Source organism: Rhinolophus sinicus, chromosome 10 (genome assembly GCF_057876585.1).
Source record: "Rhinolophus sinicus isolate RSI-liver-muscle chromosome 10, RSI-T2T, whole genome shotgun sequence".
NCBI lineage: Eukaryota > Metazoa > Chordata > Mammalia > Chiroptera > Rhinolophidae > Rhinolophus > Rhinolophus sinicus.
This window is the reverse complement of record NC_142510.1, coordinates 5858824-5867490: the sequence shown is the minus strand read 5'-3', so window position 1 is coordinate 5867490 and position 8667 is coordinate 5858824.

The window sequence follows — 8667 nt, the reverse complement described above, 5'->3', positions numbered from 1 at the left end:
TGATATTTATAGAAAAGGAAAAACGTAAATTCATTTGTCATCTTTGCAGGATGCTGGAAACAAACTCATTATTTTGAAAACTGTCAAGTAAAAGGAAAGAATCAAGCATTTCTCCTTTCTGGTATGAGCTATACCTAACAATAACTAAACACTTCATAAGGGAAGTTTCTTTTTATAGAAGTACTCCAGCTAACAAACAAAGACAGAAGGATAGAATTAATTTGCCACCATTTTGCAACCTCTGACGGGCCCAGACAGTGATCATCGACTGCCAACATCACCAGGCATATGTGCCTTCACATGGAAATACAAAAGCGCCACACGCACGCGCACACACACACACACACAACAAACATGAATCTAAATGAGCTTCTAGGTCTAACTACTGGTTTACAAAAAATAGAGGGGAGAGGGAACACGTGTAACACCAAAATGGGGGTGCAATAAGCAAAATCCAGGCTGTAGAACAATGTAGAGAACAACCAACCCAATGTCTTCAACGAAGACATCGCAAGGGAAGAGAAAGGGAGAGAGAGAGAACTTACAGATTGAGAGACGTAAGAGACATACCAACCTATCACAATGCATGAACCTGTATGGATCCTGATTTTAACCAAGTGTAAGAAAACATTTATGAGACAACCAGAGAAATTCGAACACTGATTAGCTATTTGCTGATACTAAGGCATTACTGTTAGTTTTACTAGGTATCATGATGGTATAAACCCCATCCCTTTTTTGGAGTCATATACTGAAATGTTTGTGAAAGACATGATTGCTGTCTGGATTTTGCTTCTGAATATCTGAGGTGAGGGAGGAGTGAAAGGCGTTTAGATGGAACAAGCTTGGCCGAGAATTGGTGATGGTTGCAGCTGGGTGATGGGTAGCTGGGATTCCCGGCACCATATAATCTACTCGTGTGTATGCTTCAAGTTTTTCATAATAAAGAAGTAAAGACGAGCCTTTTCCTTCCCTTCTCTCAAGGGTATCGGCTTGGCTTTCTCACCCACTGCTGGCATCTTTGAGGCAAGCCTGGGTAGCAGGTTTGAGACACATCTCAGCGTGCACACACACACCTCCTCCTATATCCATGACAACGAGTGAGGTGAGAAAACAGCATCCAAAAGGTTCCTGTCCTCATGAGGATCAGGCCAAGCTGCCAGCATCATGCCAGGCCCACCACAGCTGCTTCCTTTGGAGAATTCCTAGTCAGATCTTCACAGGGGAGACCCCCACCAGATCTGCCTCCTTGCATCACCTCCCTGTCACTCTTGCCCTCCCTATGCACCCCCTGAGGAAACAGACCCATCAGGGGAGAGAACAGGACACTGAACTGGATTCAGGTTCAAATTCTGACTTTCCCACTTAACGCAGGACCTGTAACCATCCTGAGCCTTATTTTTCTCATCTATAAAATGGTCACAATGTGACCTCAAACGAACTCAATATATATTATGGGGGGCAGTATAATAACTTTTTGCAAAAGGACCTTGTCTCTACCTCTTGAAACTAGATACTCAGAGGTGAAAGGTAGTCTTAATAGAGTATAAGTGCTATGAAAAAGCACGTGTGAAATTGGAGATGTAAGCGTGCTCAGTCACATCCCAAGATTTTTGAAAACTGGCAGCCACTACTTAGGAAATATCTTAACTCTCAACCATACTTTTCATTAACCAGAGATGTCCACACTTTCCAACTGCTGAGTCTCCAGCAATCCAAACACACAGAATAAGCTCACTTAACTTAGCGCTCGCATTTCTGTTCGGTAAATACCATTGTTCCCACTTTGTGGAGGAGGAAAGTAAGGACAAAGAGGCAGGGTTCCTTGCCCAAGGCTGCACCATGGGGACAGGGCCCTGTCTTCTATGCTCTACACTCTGCTTTGATAAAACTCTGAAGTGTGGCAGCAGGGCCAGAAAAATCAGGGCTGCCAGGAGACCAACAAGCTCTCCAGGACAAACTCCATTTTACAAATGAGGCAACAGTGGCCCAGAGAAGCCAAGCAACTTGTCCTGGGCCACACAGCGGATTAGCTGCTGAACCTGTCTCCAGGCTGCTTGAGGAGAAGGTGAGGGAAGCCGACTCTTACTGCCCCATTTAATCCTGTCCCAGAGCGGGGTGACCAACCATCCTGGGGTATCCTGGGACAAGGGACTTTAGGAGCTAAATCCAGGAAAGTCCTGGGCCAGCCGGGATGAGTTGGTCATGCTATCTCACAGCGGGGTGCCTAACGGGATGTTTTCCAGGACACAAGGTCCCGGGAGGGAGCTGGCTGAGGAGAACTGCCAACGAGGTCCTGTAGAAGTGCTGCTGTGTTTCATGCCTTTGGTCCCTGGAGGTACCACCCACATGTCATGTCAGCAGCTTCTGGAGTGGCCCATCGCCCAGCACCCTCTCTTACGCCTGCCTCTCCAGTCTATCTCCACCCAACAACCACAGCGCTCTTCCTGAACTGTAAATCTAGGCACTCAATGCCCCAGTTTACAAACCTAAAGAGTTTCTCATTTTTCCGATTGTTTTAGGACAAACTACATTTTGCAGGCCCAGGAAGCCCCCTAGGTGGGCTTGCCCAGTCTGGCTGCCCAGCCTCCCTCTTGAACCCACCCCACTGCTATGATATTCCAAGCAGGACCAGGATAGCCAGAGACCTTCTAACTATACCCACCTTAACCATTTACCCTTTTCCTAGCACCCCACCCTATTCTGCCACAGAATCAGCACAGTTATAATCACATAGCTGTTTGTATAATTAACTGATTATTAAGATACAGTCTCCCCATCCCTGGCTAGTCCGTCAGCCCATGGGGCAGGGACCGGTATGTGATGTTCACTTCTGTTTTACAGCCCCCGACTCAGTGCTGACACACGAATACGCTCAATAAGTAGTCATCGAATGGACCAACCAATGCCACCATCACCTCCAACCAGGCCTCCATCTGAAATCACAGAAAGCCGTTCTAGCCACCTTGACCTCCAGTTCCCATTTCAGACAGGTTGGTAGCCATGATGTCACATGACAGAAGATGATCCCAGAAAAAGACTGGCCAGAAGGCTCCTGCAGGGAGTTAGGGCAGCCAGGAGCGGGTAGGCTTTCCCTTTAATTATTATACCTGTGTTTACACTCTTTCTTGGCTCTGTTCACATCCCTACCCCATCACCAGCTCAGGAAAAAAACAAAACAGAGCACAAACATTAGCCCCAGAGTTTGAGACAAGATAGCTGGCTGGTTTCCTCTCTGCTTATAATTAATGCTGAAAATGTTCATGACTTGCCTTGGCTAGAAAGGTAATAATAAAACCACGCAGCCTGATTATTTGGCTACTAATTACCTTCTTGGTTGTTTTTTTTTCTTCCCCTTTCCTTAAATTAATTCCAGAGTTCCTCCAGATTTCTCGTTGCTAAGCTATAAAGTTCCAGGATTCACAGCGCCCATGCCAATTGGCAGGGAGCTGCCCGCAGCTCCAATCAGAAGTGGGTTGCTGAAAGGGGCATCCACATCACAGCTTGCCTGGGGGGTTCTGGAAGTTTCTCGCTGACGTTATGAACCGCAAAGATCTTTGTCTAACTCTGCAAAACCTGTTCTCTTAAGCTTGCCTGCCTCCGGAGAGCAGGCTGTGGGGGGATGTCAGAGGTCCTGGGATGTCCTCTGGTAAAACATGGTGTCCCCGAGTCACCGGGTGTGGGGTCAGCCACAGAGATGCCCTGGACCCATGCAGGGCTCACCATAGGCAACAGATGCCCTGCCATTGGCGTCCAGAGGAATTGCCTCAAAGTGCCAATCTGATCACATATTCTTGCTGGGGGAGGCTGGGTTTGATGATCTGATGACACACATTTGCCTCTGGGGAGGTTTTGAGAGGCTGGCAACACCTTGGTCCCACCTGACTTTTGGGCTCAAAGTATTCAAGCCCAAAAGCAGAGCGGACACAGCTCCCTGTACCCGTCCAGCCATCCCATCCTTTATTTCACAAATAGTTGGTAGCACTCCCAGGCACCGTGCATTGTGCTGGGGCTCCAGAGCTGGCCAGCGGCCACCTGAGTGGGCCTCTCAGTACACCTGCCTCAGGCTGGGCCCTGCGCTCTGTGCTTCACACCCACTCACTCGCTCACTCCACCAGCAGCCCTATAAAGCTGTGACTGTTATTAATCCCATTTTACAGATGGGAATAAAAAGGTCCCTGTTCTCATGGAGTTTATATGCTGGTGAGAGAGACCGACAAAAACAAGTCAGATACTCACACATGTGCGCACGCACACACACGACATAATCCAGAGGGTGACGACACCAAGGGTGACTCTCAGATTCTGAGTCCAGGAGCTTCCAGATGCCTCCCTCTCAGTTCAGCCTGTAACATGCACAGGACCCAGGCCAAGAGTAGAAATGGAGGCCCATGTACTGTACGACTAGATTTAAAGTTGTAAGTCAGGCTAAGAAACCATGTATAGAAAATCTGTTCTAACCTCTCTCTTTGACAAACATGCCTTTGCTACAACCTAGAAGGCCAGGTCTGACTTCTCCTATTGTCAGGCTGGTGCAAGAAAAAATGTCACGAGCAGGTGGCAACATTGCTCACCCCCTCACAGTTCACCTGGCCAACCCCAGGGCCAAAATGCTCTCGAAGGTCATCTTTTCCAAAAAGGTCACCTCCACCCTTGCCCATGGCAGCCCTGGGGACAGGCTCTGACTTTAGGGGCTGGAATGCCAGGTCCCTAAAGCAGGACCTGGAAGAAGTGGGCTCTGCTCCGGAAGGCCCAGATGGGGCTGTCCACCCCGGCCTCACCAGGACGACAGCCAGCAGCCAGCGCCTGGAGGGATGTGTGTCAACAAACTCCCTGTGCTCCAACCTCATGCGGTTTGCTGCTCAGCTTTCCAGTGGGAAGCTTGTTTTTGTCACGATTGTTAGTATTTGGTTATGTTTAACCAAGGCCGTGGAGGTGTGTGTGTGTGTGTGTGTGTGTGTGTGTGTGAGAGAGAGAGAGAGAGAGAGAGAGAGAGAGAGAGAGAGAGCGCTGTATATCATCTCTTGTGCACAAAGCTTGCAGCAGAATTGCCTGAGCCCCCCCCCCCTTACTCATCAATACAAATAATGAGTAAGAGGTCAAGGTCTCTTTAGAAATCAGAGTGTTTGAACTCAATAGCAAAGAGCTGTTGTTTATTCTAAACTCCATGAAATGTGATGACTTCTCATCATCAGATAAGTCATCAGGGCTATATACTATTTGAATGCCAAAAGCCATTTGTCTGCTAATCCATCCATCTATCCATCTACCCACCCATCCACCCATTCACCAATTCATCTAATCTACCCACCTATCCATCCATCCATTCACCAATTCTTTCACCTGTCCATCCACCTATCTGTCCGTCCATCCATCCATCCATCCATCCATCCACCCACCCACCCACCCACCCATCCATCCATCCAACATTTGCTAAGTTCCCACTATGATTACTGTAATAATATTAATGACAGCAATAATAACAATGGTTCCTCTTCAGGGGGCACTTTCTGACAGACAGACTGTGTTCTAAGCACTTCACATGCATCATCTGTTAAATTCTCACAAAACAATTCTATAAAATAAATGCCAATAGACCCAGTTCACAGAGGGAAAACGTGAGGCACAGAGAGGTTATGTCACTGGCCTAAGACTTCACAGCCAACTACGGTAGATTAAACATAGCCAGATATTCCCTGCTGTTCCCCCTCCAAGAGGCAGAGTGATTTCTCCACTTCCCTAAATCTAGCCTCGGGACTTGCTCTGACAAAGAGAACGTGTGCCACAAGTGTTGTGTGAGCCCCCAGCCCAGGTACAGGGAGCCTGGCAGCTTCTGTCTTTGCCGACTTGGAATGCTGGCCTGAAGCCTCCACTAAAAGGAGCAGGTCTCACCTGCTAGAAGATGAGAGGCCACTGATGCCACCCAGCCAACAGCCAGCACCGGCTGCCACACAGGTGAGGGAGGCCGTCTGGACCTTTTGGCCCAGGTAACCCTCCTGCTGAGTGAGCCCAGGCATAACCAGCAGAGGAACCATCCATCTAATCCAGAGTTATGAAAAATAATAAATTGTTGTTTTAAGCTACGATATTTTGGGGGTTATTTGTTATGCAGCCAAGACTAAGCGAATCACATTGTAAGAGGCCAAGCCAGGCTTCTAACTCAGGTCTCCCATTTCTAGAATCTGGGCCTCTCAGAGGCAGAGACAGACCACAGAGCTGGAGAAGACACAGTCCTTGAGTGCAGGGGACCCCGGGGAACAGACACTTCAATAAAGACCTTGCTGGGTCACCCGTGCAGCAGGAGGGGTGTCCCCGCGTGGGTTCTCAGGACACTGACCTATTTGTTTCACTTATACAGCAGCCAATTGCTGCGCACCTATCGAGTGACAGTCACTATCCTAGGTGTTGGGTATGCGGCAGCGAGCAACAGACATGGTTTCTGATCTCAGGAAGCTTAACATTTAAGGAAGAAGACAGACAAAAGCAAACCACTAACCAAGCAATTACAAATGGTGAAGAGTGTTGTGAAAGAAACCAACAGGCTCTGGGGACAAAAACTAACGAGGTAGAATAAGTCGAGATAAGGTGATCAGGAAAGATTTCTCCAAGAAGGTGATATTTAAGTGGGACCACCAGAATGACAAAGAGACATGCAAAAAGTTACAGGAAGGGCAGCCAGACGGCTCAGTTGGTTAGAGTGCGAGCTCTTAACAACAAGGTTGCCGGTTCGATTCCCACATGGGCCACTGTCAGCTGCGCCCTCCACAACTAGATGGAAAACAATGGCTTGAGCTTGCAGCTGAGCCACTAGTGGGCGGCCAGTTGTCTCCGTGGTTGGAGCATGGTGCTCATACCACCAAGGTTACTGGTTCGGTTCCCACATGGACCAGTGAGCTGCACCCTCCACAATTAGATTGAAAAACAACAACTTGACATCCTGGGAAAACACACTGTTCCCTGATAAGTTAGAAAAAGAAGTTACAGGAAAAATAACCCAAGTGGAAGGAACTACATGAGCAAAGTCCCTGAGGAAGCACAGAGGCTGGAATTTCCAGGAAGGCAGGAGCAGAGTGGGTGAGGAGGAGAGTGGATGAAGGCAAGGGTGGAAGGAGGGGCCAGGCCAGACCCTGGCAGCTGTCTCGCTCCATTCAGATGGCCTGTGACTAAAATACCACAGACTGGGTGCCTCAGAAACAACAAAATGTATTCTTTACAGTTCTGGATGCTGGAAAGTCCAAGGTGGAGGTGCCGGCCAATGTGGTGTCTGGTGAACCCTCTTCCTGGTTCATAGACAGCCATGTTCTCACTGTGTCTTCGCAGCCAAAAGGGAAGGGAGCGCTGTGGGGTGTCTTTTGTCAGGGCACTAATCCCATTCGGGAGGGCTCCACCCTCATCCCCTAATCACCCCCCAAGGCTCCATCCCCTAAAACCATCACACTGAGGATTCCATTTCAACATACTCATTTGCAGGGAACACAAACGTACAATTTATAGCAGAGGGTTTGGGAAAGAATTGGAAATTCTCTCTAAGTACATTAGAAAAGTAATGGGAAGTTTTGAGTAGAAGAGAAACATGATTTTATAGAGATTTTAAAGAGAGGCCTCTGGTATGGGGAGGCCATGGAAGAAGGGATATTATAAAGATGTCACTGCAGTTGTCCAGGCAGATGTGTTGGTGGCTTGGACCAGGGTGGTGGCTGTGAGGTTGAGAAAGGGATTTGAGATTTGTTTTGGAAGAAGACTTGTTAGGACTTAAAGATTGGATGGGGGGGTGAAAGAAGTAGCAGACGTCAGCTCTAGCTTCCCCAGAAGCAGACCCCGAGGCAAGGATTCGCACCGTGGTGGAAGAAATCTGTGCAGCTGGGGATCCTAGGAGGCCTGGGTGGGGAGGGGGAAGTGAGATAAGAAAGGAAACCACAGGAGCGGGTGATGAAGCAAGTTATCTCTGTGGGCAACGGGAGGTCTGTCCCACTGAGGAACCTGGGGCGACCGTGCTGGTCCATGTGAGAGGCGAGGGAGCTGGGGTTTCCACACCCCAGATCTCTCCAGGCACTGGTTGAGGGCTGCTCCCAGAGTATGTGAATTTCCCACATTCTCTCCTGCCACGGAAGAGGGCAGAGCAGGCTCCAGGAACCTGAGAATGTCATCAGACAGAGAAATGCAGGTCCTGCATTTGGAAGCCAGGCCAGGGCCCCTGAGGCAAGAGAGGCTGTTTGGACGTGGACGAGTTACCAGCAGCGTCTGCCACCATCAGCAATGATCTGTGTGTTCCTGGTTGGGAGAAGCGGAAGTTCTAGTTTCATGTAGCCTCAGACGCTATCAGACATAGGGTTTATTGACAGCGTTCCCCACCTCAGTGCCTCTCTCTTCCCCCATGACAGTCCTGATGTCACCAGACTCTTGGATGGCATTATTTCTGACAGCCAACCCCCAAACCTGCTCTTCTCCACTCTCCATTCAACACTGTCATTCAGACCTCAAACCCAGGAGTCATTCACAAAGTTCTCCCCTTTCCCATTCCCCAACATCCAATCCTATTGACTCAAAATATCCTGAGTCAATTCAACCAAGTTTCACAGCCTCTAGTGCCACCACCATCATCTTAGCCACCACCACCTACCTCTTGCCTGGAGCAACCTCTCAATGCCCCTCCCTGCGTTCACCCTC